Source organism: Pholcus phalangioides, unplaced genomic scaffold (assembly GCF_987345545.1).
Source record: "Pholcus phalangioides strain wild (caught in Gottingen) unplaced genomic scaffold, Ppha-v1.0 ptg000001l_1, whole genome shotgun sequence".
NCBI classification, from domain to species: Eukaryota; Metazoa; Arthropoda; class Arachnida; order Araneae; family Pholcidae; genus Pholcus; species Pholcus phalangioides.
This window is the reverse complement of record NW_028301594.1, coordinates 22086168-22105925: the sequence shown is the minus strand read 5'-3', so window position 1 is coordinate 22105925 and position 19758 is coordinate 22086168. Positions and strand designations below refer to the sequence as shown.

Below are 19758 nucleotides of genomic sequence, written 5' to 3'. Positions count from 1 at the left end.
GGGGGATGGAATTATTAATAAAAAAAACCTTAACCCCCCCCCCCGCATCCTTTTTCTATTATTTATTCTTTCCAAATAACAATGAACAATCGAATATAAATCCGTTTCAAAATAAGATTTCCATCACGTGTTTCCGAAGAACATTGCACGTGCCCTTCATGTATTAATTAAGCAATCGCAATTATTCGATCTGATGCAGCTGTGCGAAACTCTCATAACAGGCAATTGAACAACAAATTTCGTCAAGGTTTTTGCATCCGGATAGAAAATTCGTCATTTCTTACGTAATTTATGTAATTCAGTGTGCTGAACCAATCTGTGACCATAAAAAAGTTTGATTGACGTTCTTTTCATCTGAAATTGCACATTTAATACAGCCGCCCTTAGGGAGTATGCGACCAATGCGGTCACACAGGTCCCCGCGGTATGCCCTATCCCCACTCTTAGGGTAATAGAAGTGAAAAAATGTGCATATATATATATATCAAATACATTTTCTGTTGAAAAATGTACTCAAGCTTTAATTTATTTGATTCTGGAATTACTTCTCTCATTAATTCGGAATTTTCATCGATTCTGGGATTTTTTTTTTTTCTTTCTCCTGTATTTTCCAGTAGGGTTCCCTAGTTCCTGCATTTTCCTTAAGGAAATATAGTCAGCTTAAAAGTTAGATGTATATATCGTGTTGTGCGAATTGATATTTTTTTTCCGGAAGACCTTCCGCGATCGGATGGAACCTCCTCGGTGGACTGTGCACCCTGCTTTAACCCTCTAAGCGTCACTTACGAGATATGCCGCCGTACTCACTGCCTAGTATTTCGATAATTACGAGATATCTCGCGTCCTTAAAACCCTCATATTTCGGCAATGATGAGCCCAGAGATAGCAGGAATTCTTCTCGAACATGTTTTTTCCATCCCCCACCCGAACATGTCAGATTAATTCCCAGTGAGCGAAGTCAGCTTTTGTTCAAATTTCGATGCGGAAGGAGAGAGAGACTGTTTTTTCCCTTCCTCACGGGGGGGATAGAATGCGTACAGCAGTGGTTTCCAAAGTCGGGGGTCACGAGCGATTTTCCTGAATGAAAACATTCGAATAAGAAATTTATTTTTATTTTTCGCTACGTAAGTAAAAATATGTCAAAGCCAAAAAAATGCCTCAACTCAGCTGAACAGTTACTTACCATACGTGTGTCACATAATGTAAGTTTATCAAATTCTACTTGAACAATAATGAATATGAGACAAGTTAATACTTGAACAAGGGGATTCAGAATCAATCAAGTGATTTTGAAATACGTTTATATATTTATAAGAATTAAAAACATATATTGAAGAGTGGAATGTGTATAGGTCTACACTTTAGATTATAAGCAATTAATAACTCTAGTGGTGTCGATCATGATGCTATTTTGATGAAGAAATAAAATTATTGAAAATATTGGGAGGGCTTAAAAATATTGAAAAGGTGGAGGGTGGCGGTTTAAAATATTGTGGGTTGTACACCGGATAATCTCTCTCTAGAAAATAATCCTTGTTGAAAAATAATTTTGTAAGCAAAAGGGTGGCTGCGCCACAACCACGAAAATGTTATAAATATACAAAATAATATAACAAAAATTAGTAAAATAAAGTCAACAAAAATTCTTTTTACAAAAGAACCCCGAGAGTATTTTTACACTGGGCCCTGCATTTGGTAATGGTGACTCTGAGGTTTGTTACCAAGCTACCCACTCTGCACATTACGATGCGCAAGATGCATATTACGACTTAACTTGTGGCTCTGTTGATGACACCGTACGCAGGATTCAGAGCTAAAAAGCATGTGAGTAGTTTGAAATCTCATCATAATACTGTTCTGCGAACTAAATATTATGGAAATCAAAGCACACGTTCATTAACAAAAAATTGAGACTGCACTGGAAAACGGGATATGTGGTCCACTATATAGGGGTCGTGGATAAAATTCTAGTCAAAAAGGGTGTGGGGGGGGGGGAGTTTCGCTTCAAAAAGTTTGGGAACCACTGGCGTACAGTGTCAATAATACCGTAAAACCTAGAGTATTTCTCTTCCTGTGTTTATTATTCTCGGAGACTTGGGAGGAGGGAAAGCAGTATCGCCTGCACAAAATCGGATAAAATGTCCCCGAACAAAGGGTATGGCATTTTACAGAGGGATTAATGATTTCCCTTGTTGCAAAAATAATGTGGATCAATGAAATTTTAAAAACCCTTGGAAAATTTTGAATTGTCATTTGAATCATTTTAAATAAAAATTTCTCTTCTTGATTCAGGTGTAAGAAATAAAACGTAACCCCTTCCTTGTGTGCGTTACACATAATATTTCCACACATGTAAGAAGAAGGGCAAAAGAAGAGTAAATTTTGGAAAAACTCCAGTTTACTTTAAAGTCATTACACGCCTTTTTTTTTTTTTTTACTCATTTCATTTTGGTTCTCGTCGTCATCATCATTCTGATAATACCAGCTGTTCGAATTGTATGATTTTTTCTCGTAAGTTTAACACCGAACAAGAAAGAGATTCTAGAACTAATTTTTAAAAGAAAAACAAACATACGATAAGAATCGAATATTTCCGAGAACCTTTACCTTCAAGATACGAGTTAAGTCTTTCGTTTTTTTTGTCTTACCTTTTTTTTCTCTTATATATATAAATATATATCTTTTTTTTTTTTTATCTTTACGCTCAAGCGTACGCTCGCTTGCGTATTTTAAAGTCGGGAGAGAGACCGACTTGTTCTTTCTCTATCTAAAAATATCGGTCGTAGAAACCGCAGCAGCAGCACCTGTTCAAGATGTTACGTTTTCTAATGACTCTCACAAGGGTTCATTCTTTTTATTCTTGTATTTTATATGTATATCGGAAATAAAACTGGCACATATCCTCCAGGTAAGTTACTATAAGAAGGGAAAAAAAAATAAAACAAACCAGAAGATGTTTTACTCGATGCGAAACAATTCGTGAGATCTAGAGCTTGAAATTTCTATTAATATGAACATATACAACGGGGGTCTTCAAAGCGTTGCCCGCGAGACACATTTGGCCCTCGGAGATGTTTGTCGTGGCCCACCGAACGATTAATTCTAGAATTACTGAAGGAAATAATTTTGGAATTATTGAAGGGAATAATTCTAGAATTAATGATGGAAAATAATTCCAGAAAAAATATTGATGAAAACTCAAAATTTTAGAGAGAAATAATTTAAGAATTGGTGAAAGAAATATTTTTTTTGGATTTCCGAAGCAAATAATTTCAGAATTAATGAAAAAAAAAACCCCTTACAAATCAATGAGAGAAATAATTTCATAATTTATAATGGATATTATTTTACTATAAATAATGGATAATTGCGTAATCATTGAAAGAAATTATTTCAGAATATATTGAGAAGGATATAATTACAGAAATACCAAAATAAATAGTTTCTGAATAAAGAGAAATTTAAAGTGATTTCGGGTCAGAATTAATTTAATTAATCAGAAACGTTTTCAGAATTGATGAAAAAGTGAAAAAAAATTATTTTAGAACTAATCAAAATTGATAATTAACATAATAAATAATTTAAGAACAAATACAAGTCAATTATTTTAGCCCCGGCTCTACTCGTTGCCGCATCCACCACTTCTATAAAGATGTCACTGAAAATTATATGAGGAAGTCACTGCACTGGATACCGCATCAAATAAAAATAGATCTGGTTATAGTCAAAAGAAACGGAATTTCTGAGCAAAAGACACCCGGATACTTTTTGATATTCGCAACGGACGTGGATCCTTTCATTCGCATCAGGATTACATTCCGAACTTGACGTATGTATGTATGTTACGGTAAATGCTATAAATCGGTTACTATGCATACTTAGTAATAGCGTTGGTAAGTTTGATAATGCAATCGATCAGGGTAGCCACAGTTTGCATGAATAGGACAAAAAATGCCTGGAATAAATACAGGAAACTTAAAGCTGGAATTTTTTGTGGCCCTTAATTTGGACAGCTCACAAACGATTCTCATTTCGTCGATTCCACAGAGCGGAAAAACGTGAATCTCATTCGCCCTTGTTGTGAGGAACTTTCTCGGTAACGAGAAGGTTGAAAACAGGCCCATAACCGGGCTGGGGCAACCGGAGCATAGTCCTATGGCCCACAAATAATGTACACTTATTTTGCATAATAATTACCCTTTAGGGGAGGGGGTTGTCTTTAAGAAAATGTTTGCCCCGGGGCTCCGAAAAGGCATGCTACGTGCCTGGCTGAAAACTATATTGAGTTGCTAGCAGCATGTTTAGCAACTTCAGAAATCTTGGTTGTAACATGAATACAAAAGTTCATTACTTGCACAGCCATTTCGAAGTTTCCCAAAAAAATTTAGGCATATCTAGGGAATGGTTTCACACCAGAACATAAAGAGAATGGAGGACCGATACCAGGGCAGATGGGATACTGATATGACAGGTTTCTGTTGTAATCTGCTTGTAGAGACAAACAAATTTCAATCAAAAAAAGCTTTCCAAAAGGAACATAACTTTTCGAAAGGATGACGTCACTCTCCGCTATCCATACGAAGGTTTTTAACAACTGGCTGTTGCCAAGATAAGTTTTTAGAGAGAGAAAATTCAGGTCCCTTTCAGTGCACACGAGCTCCTCCAGTTCCTCACAACAAGGGCGAATGAGATTCACGTTTTTCCGCTCTGTGGAATCGACGAAATGGGAATCGTTTGTGAGCTGTCCAAATTAAGGGCCACAAAAAATTCCAGCTTTAAGTTTCCTGTATTTATTCCAGGCATTTTTTATCCTATTCATGAAAACTGTGGCTACCCTGATCGATTGCATTATCAAACTTACCAACGCTATTACTAAGTACGCATAGTAACCGATTTATAGCATTTACCGTAACATACATACGTCAAGTTCGGTATGTAATCCTAATGCGAATGAAAGGATCCACGTCCGTTGCGAATATCAACAAGTATCCGGGTGTCTTTTGCTCAGAAATTCCGTTTCTTTTGACTATAACCAGATCTATTTTTATTTGATGCGGTATCCAGTGCTGTGACTTGAATATTTAGCAGTCTTTATATGAAGAGGAAAAAAATAGCTGACAGCGTGTCACGTTTCTTATCAAAAATTGGCAATCCTGAGTTTTTTGTTTTTTTTGCCGCCTGCGGCACAGGGCCACCCTCACCAGACGTGAGGCCCAGTGCGAAAATAATAGCGGGGCCAGAGGCGTCTTAATAATTTCGGGCCGCCTTAGCCACGATTTTATATATATACTCTGTGGCATAGGGGCATCGGTTCAAAAACATTTATACGTTACAAAAAACTTATATGTTACAAAATATACAGGAATGGTGAAAAATATCAATACCAAAAAGTAGACATAATAAAATGTACATTGACAAAAAAAAAAGAAAAGAATTTTGAACTGAAGAAAGTTTTGATTTCACGAAAGAAATGATTTCCAAAACCAAATTAAAATTAGCACCTAACGAATGAAATGGTTTGAAAAGAGAAATTCAGAATTCATGAATTCGAAATAAAAAGCAGAATTGACCGAAATAATTCCAGCATCCATGAAAATTCAGAATAAATGAAAGAAATATTTTCAGATAATGAAAATTTTAAGTATTCCAGAGTTGATAAAAATTTAGAATAAATGAAACAAAAAATACTTCGGGTATGGATGAAAATTTAAAATAAATGAAATAAATACTTTAGGAATTGATGAAAATTCCGAATAAATGAAATAAATATTTCCAGAACTGATGAAAGTTTTCAGAATTCGAGGTTATTTCTTTCTGGATAAACATAAGCGGAAAATCCTCTTTCTACATGAAAATGCTGAATTCAAGAATAGATGAAATTCAGAATTTATAAAAGAAATTATTGTTACTGTAAGTGCGGAGCCTCCCTTTCCCCCTCACTCCCTCAAAGGGGGGAGGCATGGTGAGACCATATCACCCCCCCCCCCTAAGGGCAGCTCTAATAGTAAACGGAATTAACAAACAAATTCGATTTCGCTGTGGCATCAAAAAAAAATGATATAAAATTAAATTAGCTAGTGAAAATAAGTATTTTGAATAACTGGGTTTGGAGGAGAGAAAAGAGTATCCATCATCATTTCCGTGTCTTTGAACTTGGAAATAGGGTAGGACTTGGGACTTTGGGTGAAATATAATCCAAAATGATTGGTTTGCCGTGTCGATTAACATTGAAGCAGAGGAATACGTTTCATTAGTGCCTTCGAGGAACCATCACCGTAAATTGGATGCAGATTAAGCGAAATTGTATTAAAGGTACTCCTAGAATCTACTTTACTGGATTTTAGGTGGTAAGGCAGGGATCTATTGTTCCGACCAAACCCAGTGACGTCCATGTGATCTCAACAGCTAATCCCACAATTTATCGCCGGAGCTCAAATTAGTAGATTAATTGGAAAACTCTCTTGACCCGCAGTCTCTCTCTCTCTCTCTCGACAAGGATTTATTTATTCGCATTCGAATTCTACGGGGTGTTTGCGTTTATTATGTGTGATATTTCAGATTTCTCTGTCTCGCATTGGGCCGCACCTTATTTTCATAGAACTCAAAGTTCTTCTTTGGGTCAATAAATCTCTTTGAACTATGTTTTTTTTTTACTGTGTCATCAGTCGTGTCCCAAAATCTTGGTTATCATGAACAGTAGATATAATGTTGTATATATGAAACTGACCATGCAAAAATTATGTAAATCACGATTTGAGTTAAAATATGATATATCTGGTATTTTCGCAGGTTGCAGTGTTCAAAGAATGTTCAAAGAAAATTGTTACGAAGTGCATTTACGATAAAGTAGTAGTAATAGTGCTGAAAGAAAAATTACAGTGGTTATTTTTTGAAGATTACGTGTGTTGTTATAACTTCCCACGATTTAATGCTATTGGGACGTTAAGGAAAAACATTTAAATACAAGTACAAAATCAAATGAAGGATTGGGGCCAGCTAATTTCCTAAATGAGTCGGAAGTTATTCATGAAAAATGTTGTAAATTGTTTTTTTCCGTGAACTGTTGCGATATTTCTTATTCGTGTAAATTATTCCAAACAAATAGGGAGACCTATTTTAAGGCTATAACAACATCTCTCATAACCAGTAAACCGCAGTCAACAAGGTACATCATTTGTCACAGCAGCGAGAAATCCTATATGCACCGCTATGTGAAAAATAAATTGCACACAAAAAAATAACATTTTGAAGTAATCTTTGTCCGGGTTGAATGGGTTTGGGTCCCGTTCAGAGCTGTGTCCACCAGAGAGAAATGAAATGATCAAATGTTCTCTTCACAGATGTGTTATGATTTGCTCTTAACTTAAATATAACGTTTTAAGGTATGCAGACAAAAGAGACACAAAACCGGGCAAATGCTGGCCAATAGTAACGTTTGGTTATGCCAATGGTATGCCTTGGACTAGGTTGTCTTCCGAATGCCACAATGACCTGCTCCATGTCTGCAGAAATTAATGCTGTAGTGGCAAAAAGGTATTCGCATTGAATTCTCCAGCAATGTGTGTTTTTAAGGTCCTGTGTTGTGATCACAACAATAGGTTTAGTTTTCTATATAAAAATGCTCGCAAATATTAAGTGCAATGATGACGTTGATGTAAGTAAAAATATAACTCATATGAGTTAGCTAGTGAAATTTAAGTTTGTGTTGAAATCAGAGGATGTCATGTCATAGGTTAAATTTTGCTTGGTTAGTTTGAATAACATGCAAATCTTTTCTAGTTCCAGGTGTAAATGTTACAATCAAGCACGTAATATTGCGTCCAAACGCCAGTGGAATAAACTGAAACAAATTCTTTCTGTTTTCTTTCCTCTCTCTTCCTCATCATCGTGGAGCTTTGTTGCAAACATATAATTTTTTTTGCCTCTTGATTTTTTTGTATACCCTGATAGTGATTTTTTTCACACATGATGTATCTTTTTTATAAGAGTGAAAGAGGGAGAAATATACTTTGTACTTACTTACATACTTATTAACTTATCTATTATACAGTTTTATCTTTCATTTCTTTTTCTTCCTTTTCTCTTCTACTTTTTCCTTCTCCTTTTCCTTTTTCAAAAGTGCGGTTAGGCTAGGACAGGACCGATTCTTCAAATATAGAGCATCCGAATTTCTTGCCAATTTCTTGTAAGCGAAGGGATTAAAAATACAAAAATACCTAAATTATTATCTTCTTTTATTCCCACTCATACGGAAGCACACTGATGGAAAATTCAAGGTGGCGGAAGGAGATGGAGGGCGGGGGGGCTAGATGGGACTTCTAACAGAGAAATTTCGTGTTCGTAATATCTAGAAGCAGCCCAGTCGACACTCATTATAACGACCATACGTTATTCTGACTGTTCCGATAAGTCTAAAAAAATTTAATTCCGTTTAATTCGGTGATAGTTTTCATCCAATATAATGACTTACAAAGACCATCCAATTCAATATAACGACCGAAGTCTGCCCATCCTCTATTCTACAAAAAAAGTGAGCAAAATCCGAGTTTTTCGTTTGCCAAAATTGTGTTTTACTTTGACCTTTGATATTTGAGAATTCGATACGTAGGTGCATGCATGTAATTAGTTTTATCACAATTTTGTTATCATTACTTTCTAACCTGTTACATTTTTATTGCAACTGCTGGATGAAAAAATAAATAGTATAATTCTCTTTTTATTCTATTCTAATAGAAATTCTTTTAAAAAGCTAGTTTTTTCCTAACATTCGATATAACGACTTCCCAATTAAAATGACAAAATGTCCATTTTCCGTGGAACGGGGGGGGGCGGTGTTTGTTGCAACAAACATCAACTGTATTTTTAACTGAAAAAAATTCATTTAACCCTTTTTTTCCCCTATGTTTTTAGTCCCATGTTTTTTTTTTCGAGATGATAATATGTTTTATAGTTAATGACACGCATAGAAAGCCTGAAAAATCATTCAAAAATTCTATCTCGAATTGTACTGCGTATTAAAGAGGCCTTAAGACGTCTTAAAGAGGTCATATAAGAGCCTCAAAACTAGCCCATAAAACAAATGTATTGAAGTAATATTACTTTCAAAATGCTTTATATTACTAACTACCTTCTTTATGATTCAAACTATAATAAGAAAAAAAATTCGGTTTGCAAATTTCAAGGTAAAAAGAAAAAGAAAATGCGAACAAAACATTTTAACAAATCAGCGAAATCACAGCCACACATGCTCTGCAACAAACAAAGAGTTCCTGCCGTTCATTGGGCTATCATCTACCAGAAAATTCAAAATATAAAATGGAAATGATATGACCTTGTCTTATGTGCAAAGACGATTCCGAATTTTTAGCTTCAAACTGGCTGCAGTAATGAACGTTTAAAGGACTTTTTACATATATGCAAAGCAATGCACATCAGGATAAATCAGTATAAAAGATCTTTATTTTTATAATAAATGGCCTTTGGAGGGGCATTTTCCTCCTCTGCTCTTCTCTGATGTAGATTGGTACCACTGGAGATGTCCACCAACAGCAAATCAGACGTTTCGTATGAACAAAACGTTCGAAAAGTAAAGTTCATTGGACCACGCCTCTAAGTTTAGCCCAGAATTACTTTCCATATCAAGAGGAAGAAGTTATCAGTCGCCAGTTTTTTCATCATTAAAGATATCATCATGAAATCTATACTTCATCTCCAGTCTAGATATTTTCTTGATGGATTTTTTTCGCACAACAGACGTTTCGTGTCTCTTTCTGGCCACTTTCACAAAGTTTCAGTCCATGGTTAGATCTGACCTCACTTTACGAAGAGAAATCTTCCATGAAACTGATTTCTATTTTTCTTTTCTGTTTTGATGGTTTTTTTGTCGAGACATAAAAAAAATAACTTCAAAAAGCGTGGTGAGCGAGAAACAGGTTTTTATTAGAAACTTTCACCAATTCATGGCTGATGTTTTAGTGATTTGGATCTTCATGGTTGTAGGAGCTAAGGAGTTAGCTAAGGAAAATCCTCTCTAAAGAAGGTAGATGAAAAAATATATATAAAGGAAAAAGGTCTTGTTCCTTTTCCTCATCTTGTTTTTTTTCATGATCGGAAGAATCTTTTATAGACTTCTAAGGCCCATCGTAAAACCAGTTCAACCGGCACTTAAAGAATCTCTTTTTCTTTGGTATCTTCTCTACCAAAAGTAACCTTTTTCCTTTTTATTTCAAGAAGTGCAGGATAAATGAACAACCGTTTTTTTCATTTTCTTCCTTTGGCTTAAAAAAGACACGGTATCTTGAAGATGTTCTTTCCAACTACTTACTACCGTGTATTCATCTATTTATTTATTAACTTTTAGTCGAGTTGATCAAGTAAGTGTGAAACATGTATTGACTCGATGAAAACAAGTCGAATGAAATAGAGGGGTGTAAATACTGTATAATGCTGCTAGAGAGATATATCGCGGATGCATTGCTCTACGTGAGATAGATGGGACTCTTGTAGCATGTGATGCATAACCCTCGTAACATGAGATACATAGCTCTCGTAACATGAGTTACACGACCCTCATAAGGTGAAATACATTACCCCCTTGTAACATGAGATACACTTAACGGCCATAAGTCATGAGACACATTTGAGTTTCGAGACTTTCTCGAATTTCTAGAAGAATACTTTATAAACTGTTCTGAAATTTTTCCCATGTAAGCCGTATGAAGCATATATTTGTACTCGACATTTATCGTTAAAATATAGTTACTAGCGGATTTGAGTAACCGTCAAAAAGTTAAATAAGAAACAAATGTCTTTGATCAACCCTTTGGCAGGAAAAGCTGCAAGTAATTTGAGATTTTCAAAGAATGTTTTGCTTGTGCCATTTTCAATGTTTGTATGGATTTTCGTGAAAATTGCACTCATTTTTACGAAGATATGAATGGCTCTTTTAAGAATTCTTATTTTCATCACACGCTTTTCGCTCATAGCATGCGAATTTTTCAAACAAATTCTACGACACCTGCAGAGAATTTGGCGACATAAAATTTACACAGTTTCTTGTAATTTAAAATAAAATTTTTTAACATTTCCTAAAATATGAGTATTTGCAGGAAGTAAGTTTCAAGCATACATGCGCGAAAAGATATAGATTTTATTTGTCACAATTTGGTTGTATCTGTACAGGGCAACTTTTGTGAAACTTGCAGTTGAATATCATTAAAAAACAGTAAAGATATGCGCGATGTCGTAAGCAGTAATTTAAGTTACTGGCTAAAAGTACCTGGATGATAACGGATTCTCCACAAATTGGTATTTCGATCATTTTCTCTCATTTGATTATTTTCTTCAGTTTCTTCATTTCGACATTATACACGTGTGTTTCACGTGCTCAAGCATTTCTCTAATACAGCATCAGGCACGTGTCTTCGCTCATACGCATGATACTGTGAGCTTATTCTTGAAACAATTAAATGACAGAAAATAATCGAAATACCGATTTGCGGGGGAAAACCCCTTATCATACAGGTACTCTCAGCCAGTAACTTAAATTACAGCTCACGATATCGCGTGTATCTTTCTGCTTCTCAAGGATATTCAACTGCAATTTTCACAAAAGTTGCCCTGTATAAAGAATCAAAATCATGTAAAATAAAATTTGCATTGTATACATATATATATATGTTAAATTCTGCTTTAAAATATTGTAACTGGGAAATAGAGGCAACATTACAGCAGGTTAACGGCCCCAGTAACATGTAGATAAATGAATCAAAAAAGCCTGCCTTCTTAGAAAATTTCTGAAATTCGCCAACCTGGTGAGTATAGAAAAAAACCCTAAAAAATCACGTAGCACAAAGATTTTTTTCATTGTTAGGGACAAAGCGCAGACCTGAAGCGTTGTTTTTTTTACAATACCATCCAACTTGTAAGGAAAGCAACACTACACGTTTCTCCTGCAGGTGGATTTCCATTCTTCACAATTTTTTCGGAATTTTTTTTATCATTTGTATACATTACCTTAGTTGAATTTCTTAGATTTTCCCCTCAGGAAACCATCGTTTTTCCTCCTTTATAGATCGTTTCGCCTTACAATTCTCGTTCCCTTGGAATTTTTTTTTTAATCTTTTTTATTCCTGTGTCTTTACCCATTTCTTATACAACGCGATTCATAGACTTTTTCTTCTAACATGGGCTTAACGTCAGTTTCTTGAGAAGATAGAAACTATTTCTTTTACCTCCATCTGAAATAAGATTCACCAACGTTGTCACATTAATCAATGAAAATGGTCGGACAGAATATATATATATATATATATATATATATCTCGCTCTGGGCAAAACGGGATCTATTCCTCGATCCAGGAAATGTACGGTGCATATTACTGTGATAGACGTAGATTAGGATATAATGTATACAGTCATCCCCGGCATGTCGAGATATTCACCCGTAAAATAATCTCGAGAGGCTGGAGCTATAGTTTTTGGTCAAGATATACAGGTTGTCTCAAATTGTTTTCACAGCCAATCATCGTTGTTTTCCAGCGCAACCATTGACATTATAAACATGTTTCCAACTATAAAAAGTTTTCAAATAATATGCTCTTACTCAAAATGTCTCAAATCTCCCAAAAATTTTTCAATTGTCGAAATAATTGTTATAAAATATAATTGCGTTGTTTCTTGTGAATAAAGAAATGAAATGGTTGAGCTCGTTCTGTTTGTGCATAGTCCCTAAAATATCAACTTTTGCCAACACATTGATAAGTTGTCAAAACAATATATATACCTGTACTGTGTTATATAAATTTAATACAGTGAAACCCCACTACAACGATACTCGATATCACGATAAATTCCTCTACAACGATGTTTTTTCAAGTCTTGTTTGGAAATGTCTATAGTCTGATGTTAAACTATTGCCTCTCGATATAACAAATCGTTCTAGAAAGATATTTTCCCACAGAGTATCGTTATATCGAGCTTTCACTATGTCTCGATGCATAAGAAAAATGTCACAATTGAAATATTAAAAAATCAAATAGTAAATATTTAAATGTTACAAATATGAAATTTTTTGCAAATGACTTTTCAGAGGGAGATCTACATTTCAATTTTTGGAATTTTTAGTGCAAGGGGATTGCATAAAACTTTAGTTTATTTAATTTTTTTTTATGCATACGGCCACTCAAACAAGTATCAGACCTTTTGAGTAACCACACATCATTTGAAAACTTCTTTTGTAATTGGAAGTATATACTCCTAAAGTCAACGGTTGCTGAAATATCTCATGTGCAAACAATTTGGGACAGCCTTTATAGATAGGGATGTTTGTTGGTGGATGCAACATCAGTGTAAACACTGGAACGACCAGCGGTCAAGACATTCAAAATTTATGCTAATGTATGTTTCGTCAACACAACATCCGTAGGATCCGCATGTTTGCGTCCAACAAATATCGTGACGACGTAATTCGGTTGAAACTAATGGTGGTTAAACACTGGCAGATAAAGAAACATTTAGAAGAATGTTAGACTGTCTGTGTATTTTTTACTTCTGACCTTTAGGGAATGGAGATCTTTGTAAATAAGATCAGTCGGAAGTTATTCAGATTTTTCCGTGTGTGTGTACGCATCTTTAGCCGACTCTAGTCCCGAGTGATTCGAATAACTTCGAGAGAATCACTTTCTATAGATTTGTATCTTGGACATTGCTATAAGCCAGGGTTCCTCAACGCACGGCCCACGGGCGAAGCCCTTCGAAGCTTTTTGCGGTTGTCCGAAGACTTTCGAGTTACAGAACTCATAGCAATTCTTGAAAAACCTCAATGAAGAAATATATTCCAGAACTGGTGAAAAAGAAGTGACTTCACAATAGCTTTAGGAAAAATTTTCAGAACTAATGAGAAAAATTATTTCGGAATTAATTCGCCACCCCGCAATTTGACGACAGGAAAGTTCACCGGAAAATCATCGACAACAATTAGTGACCTAGTGAGTGAGTGAATTGGCACGTGAGTGAGTTAGTGAATGAGCAAGTGATCAGCTCGCTTACTCATTCACTCCCTCATTCTATCATTGACTAGGTAGCTTGCTGGCTCCCTCACTTGCTCAGTCGTCTCATTCAATAAGTAGTTTGCTCGTTCCCTCACTTGCTCAGTCGGTCGCTCAGTCACCCGCTAGCTCATTCACTTATTCATTCGGTCACACACGTGATCGCTCACTCACTGAAACACTCGATCACTTACTTTTTCATTCGGTCACTCAATTTATCAATCATTCATTCAGCCATTTACTTACTCAATCGGTCACTATATCACTCGTTCACTCACGCAGTAATTCACTCACTCATTCACTTGCTCAATTACTCACTCACTCACTCACTCGCGGACTCATTTGATCACTTACTTCCTCATTCGGTCGCTCAATTGATCACTCATTCATTCATTGAGTCACTTACTTACTCTGTCGGTTACTCCATCATTGCTCACTCACTCATTCACTCCCTCATTTAGTCACTCTGTAGTAATTCACTTCTCATTCACTTGCTTAAGCACTCACTCACTCGCTGACTCACTTGGTTACTTACTTACTCATTCGGTCGCTCAATTGATCGCTCACTAATTCATTCTGTCATTTACTTACTCAGTCGGTTATCCATCATTCGTTCACTCACGCAGTAATTCACTCACTGATTCACTTGCTCAATCACTCACTCGCTGACTCACTTGGTCACTTACTTACTCATTTGGTCACACAACTGGTCACTCACTCATTCATTCAGTCATTTTCTTGCTCAGTCGTTCACTCCATCATTCCCTCATTCGGTCTCTCGCTCATTCATTCCCTCATTCGGTCACTCACTCAGTAATTCACTCACTCATTCACTCGCTCATTCATTCCTTCATTCGGTCACTCACTCATTCACTTGCTCAATCACTCATTCACTTGCTCAATCACTCGATCACTCACTCACTGTTGTCGACGTATTGTTGAAACTTTGCTGGCGGTGAATTTTCTGTAAATTACGACCGACATGCCGAAAAACACGGTACATGATTTTTAACTGTAAAAGGAAAGAAAAATAGGCAATGTCTTTTTGTCCACTTATACTCGTTTGTTTATAGGCAATGTTCCAAAGTACCGTAAGTTGTTGAAAACAATTCCTCAAAACACGTTTCGATACGTGTTCAGGAAAAACAAATAATGTGACAGTTTTAGACGAGTTCATATATAGATACACGCGGAAAAAAGACAAACATCGATCCAGTCGATTCAATGTCGTAGATATTGTTGACCATAAAATGGATACGTGTAAACATCAAATTCAGCAAAACGGCACCATTTGGAAATAAATGGGTAAAACAAAAAAGTAGTAGAATTTCCCATTGGTCTGAATCATTGGATTCGTCACAATAACTCGGAGAAACGTTACAAATGCCCGAAATAACGGGAAGAGAGAGTCTATCGAAATGAGGGACCGAATTTTTATGATTTCTTCTATCCTAGTAACGGGACCATACACGCTGTACTTGTTTGTACACATGTATGTATGTGAGCGCAAAAAAAAACGCAAGATGTCTTCCATTTTCTAAGATTACGAGAGTAGGCTTTTTCCGTAACCCGGTATAAAATCGGGAGAGAAATTGAAATCGTCGTCGTAAAATGTCGCCGTAAAACGATTCCCGCATGAATATGTAAGAAAAACATGAGGCCCGGGAGAAACCGATTTCACATGGGTGCATGTTGTTTTACATCATGCATTTACACGGTTTAGTAACTAAAAATAAAGCAAGAAATGGAGTAAACGCATAAATATTTTATTTGAATCTCATCTAAAAAGTGAAATTGTGTTTCACAATGAAAAAGTATGAAAAAATATTACTTTGGTTCATTACTATTCTAGTAATGATCATTTTTATGCTGCACACCGGTTTTAAAATTATTTTACTTCAAGAATCGTAACAGAAATAACAGAGAATGCCGAAGCTTTTATTTTATTTGATAGGTGGCAGCAGGTGACCCAGTTCAATTTTACAGTTTCTCACTTTCATAATAATGGAGTATTAATATGCACTCTAATAAGTCAAGAAGGTTAGGAAATTTTCCTCCTATTATTTTTTTTTACGGCTGTTCGCAAATTATTTCTACCATTGAGATAACGATTACGTTTAGCACTTTCAGATCCTTGTGCTGGAAATGCAATAGGTTGCTTTTTCTCACTGTAGGAATTTTTTTCTTTTGATCTCAGGGACTTAAGTCCTGACCTAAAGGATTGCATAAGTTTTGAGTTAGAAATACAGTGAGCGTGAACTTTGGGGGCTTTCACCAGAGGGCAGGACTTGAAGCTGAACATTCAGCGGATCTTTAAGATGGCTTCCAGGAGAAAGTGCTTTCAGGAAAAAGAGTGACTTATTACATAAAATTTAGCAATAAAATTCTGGAAAAACTTTTGTGGGAAGATGAATATACCTTGCATGATTTTAGCTGAAAAAGTTTAAACGAAGTGGATTATTTCTTCATAAAAAATTTGAGTTGTGTTAAAGTTTGTGTTGAGTGTTAAAGTGTTTAATGCCTTTTTTGAGTATCAAATCGAAAATGCAAAAACATTTTTGAAATTCCAAAAAATGAATGATTGGATTTGCAATGGTTAAAGCGTCATTTGGAAGAAAAAATAGATTTTTTTATTTTATTATTATTATTTAATTGAAGCCCTATTTCTTGTGATTTCAAAACAGACACTGTTTTGTTTATATGAGGCTTAGAATCAAAATTACGCCCACTTCAGTGTTGCTTTTTCACATACATGTAAGCTGAGAATTAAAAACTCTGAAGATGTTTTACGCAGAATGTTGTTTTTGACGTTAAATATAAGTTTGAAACGTGATTTCTAAATATGAGATGATTGTATCATAACAAAATTTCAATACGATATTTTGTCATAGATTGTAAATGTTATGAATGAAAAACCTAAGTTTTATCATATATATATTTGTGTAATTACATTATACGCGATATGTTAAATGAACATTTAAAAATTCAACAATAGATTTGGATTTAAATTATGAGTATACAAAACAGTCCCATAAACTTCAGTTCATAACCTGCAGTATCATTAGCTGGACGTACTGCAAAAATAACAAAATATTTCATTCATGGAATGTATGTAATATTCAAAACACGATTGCGTGCAGAACATTTCATGAACGAAATGTTTTGCACGCAATCGTGTTTTGAATATTACATGAATTTCGCTTAAAATTTGACATAAAAATGGCATTATTTCATAGAAAAAGACGTAGCTGATAAAAAAAACTCATTTTTTTCAACATTTTGAGATATTTTCTATCAAAAAAATTTGGTTAAAGTTCACTACAGCACTATTTTATAGAAAAGTGATAAGAAACGTTTTCGGAAACCTTACTGTCGGTCCGCAAAATGTTTTTGTTAATTTCAAAGACCAAAAAAACGTTGAAGAACAGCTGTTTTACAAAATTGTTCTCTTTGCTGGTGAAATTCTTCCAAAAACACGATGATTCCACACCGAAAGTTATGCTGAGATGTGAGGTTTTAAAGGAACTTCACAAATTTTCCCCATCCCTACATTAAAGAATAAATAGATAAATACATAAATTGATGAATAAATTTGCGAGAAGTGAATAAATAAACTAAATCAAGAGTTTATGTGAACCATTTTCTAAATCAAAAAGATGTCATCTCAAACCATAGTAGTGCCAGGACACAAAAAATGTGTTCATTACATATTCACTCACTAATTGTTATTCTTTTCTAAGACAGATGGCAGCACCAACATAACGCTTAAAACACACTTATCGCCGACACACGCTCACCGTCAGTTTTTACCAACAAAATTTCAACGCATCTCACTTCTCCGAGGGTATAGTACTAAGCAGCAAAGTGTAAATAGTAAATTTTCTCAATGATTATAGCCTACGGCTGTTAACGGTCAAGAAATGCTTAAGAGTAAAGCAGAATATATGTTGAATAGCCTTGATTTTTTTTAAAGTAGTTTTCAAGTAACCAAAGTTTTTCCCCAAGTGCTCCAAAAGCGACTGTGCGAAATTAGTTTTTGCGAGAAAAAAAATATGTAGTTTTTATCAACAAAAACATGAATTTCACAATTTCGTGACTTTTCAGGTTGAAAACACATTGAGTGAATTTTAAGAGAGGGGGGGAAACAGAAATTTTCTTTCTTAAACCTATTTACATTCGATTGCTTGATGATTCTATTATTCTAAACCAATCGGGCTGGGAAAAAATCAATTAAAGATTCGAGTTATTGGTCCATTTCCTAAAGGGTAAAAAATTGTTTTACGAAACATTAGTTCTTTTTAAAAATATAAAAAAATATGAAAAAAATGAGACTTTTTATGGGTGATGAAAAATGTCTGTTTCTATCGTTAAGTGCTTTCAAGGGGAAAAAAAGTTTTTGTAACTCGTGAACTGAAAGCATTATGCGATGATCGAACGCGAGAAACGTTCGCCTTGCATTCCATGTATTAGTCTCATGTACGAACTGGAATCCATGCAATGGCGAACATTTTGACGCTCGCCATAATGCAAGTTTTAAAAAAAGTAGAAATTCGAAACATTTTTAGATGTTCGATCAACATTAACAAGACTTTCTAAGTGAAGATCGATCTGAATGTCTTGGAATTTTGGACTAAAATGTTTGATGTTACTGGAATAAAACTACGTTCTGAACAATCGAATTATTCAGAAAAGATTTAATAAAATATTAAACATTCGCCTATTACATGAAAGGATTACATGAATTACATACTATTACATGAAACATTCGCCTATTACATGAAAGGGTGTCACGAATCGGTCCAGTCCGCAAAAAACATTGGTGGGCCATGTAAAAATTCGTAGATTTCTAAAGCTAATTATAATTGTCATTTTTAAGGTTACTATATCCCCCCCCCTCTCGCATTAGCCGAAATGCTGGGGAAACAGCGAGAGGGACGGCATCTCAAGAATACCCGTTTTCCGACCTGCCAGGAATACTAGTATTTTCCCGAATGACGGAAAATTCTAAATATCTTCACTCTATTTTAGGTTGCCGGTTACATTTTTTTAAATTGTTGCACATACGCTTTTTCCTCTGTTACTGTAATCCGGATCTATTTTGCACCTACAGGAGTGACTTCGCACCAATACTGGGAAAAAAAATTATTCAATGTTGCTCAGTGGCTATTCTAATGAATATTTCCAAACAGTGTCGATTCTGCCCAACAGGAGACATTATTGGTTAATTTATGTATTTGAGTTACTGTTGCATTCGGCATTTTGTGACTGAAAATTTAACTTTTTTTTGAAAGAGTTCCAGCTGAAATTGTCAAAAAATGTCATTAGTTTTTACCGTGAGTAAAATAATAAAATAGTAGAGTTCATTCTATTTGTGTACAACAGTTAAAATCGCAACTTCTGAGCCAATGAGAGCTTGCCATAGTCTCATAGTTCTAAAACATAGTGATTGTATATATTTAATACTCGACAAACAGTGCATTTAAAAACATGAAATCTTTTGCTAACGTCTTTCAGAGCGGGATCTACATTTGAATAAATGGAACTTTTAGCACACACGGGGATTGTTTAACGTATTAATTTCTTTATTTTTTTTTTACGCATAAGAGACACACAAAACAAATTTTTGATATTTTAACTGCACATCATTTGAAAACTTTTGCTAATTGAAAGTATGTTTCTAAAGTCAACGGCTGCAGCGATATCTGTTGTG

At 35.0% G+C, this 19758-nt stretch overlaps 1 protein-coding gene across 1 annotated transcript in view; it reads left to right on the top strand.

Moving 5' to 3' along the window:
• Positions 1 to 19758, top strand: part of LOC149090068 (uncharacterized) — a 193974-nt gene that overhangs the window by 117066 nt on the left and 57150 nt on the right. The gene's annotated exons all lie outside the window — the stretch shown is intronic.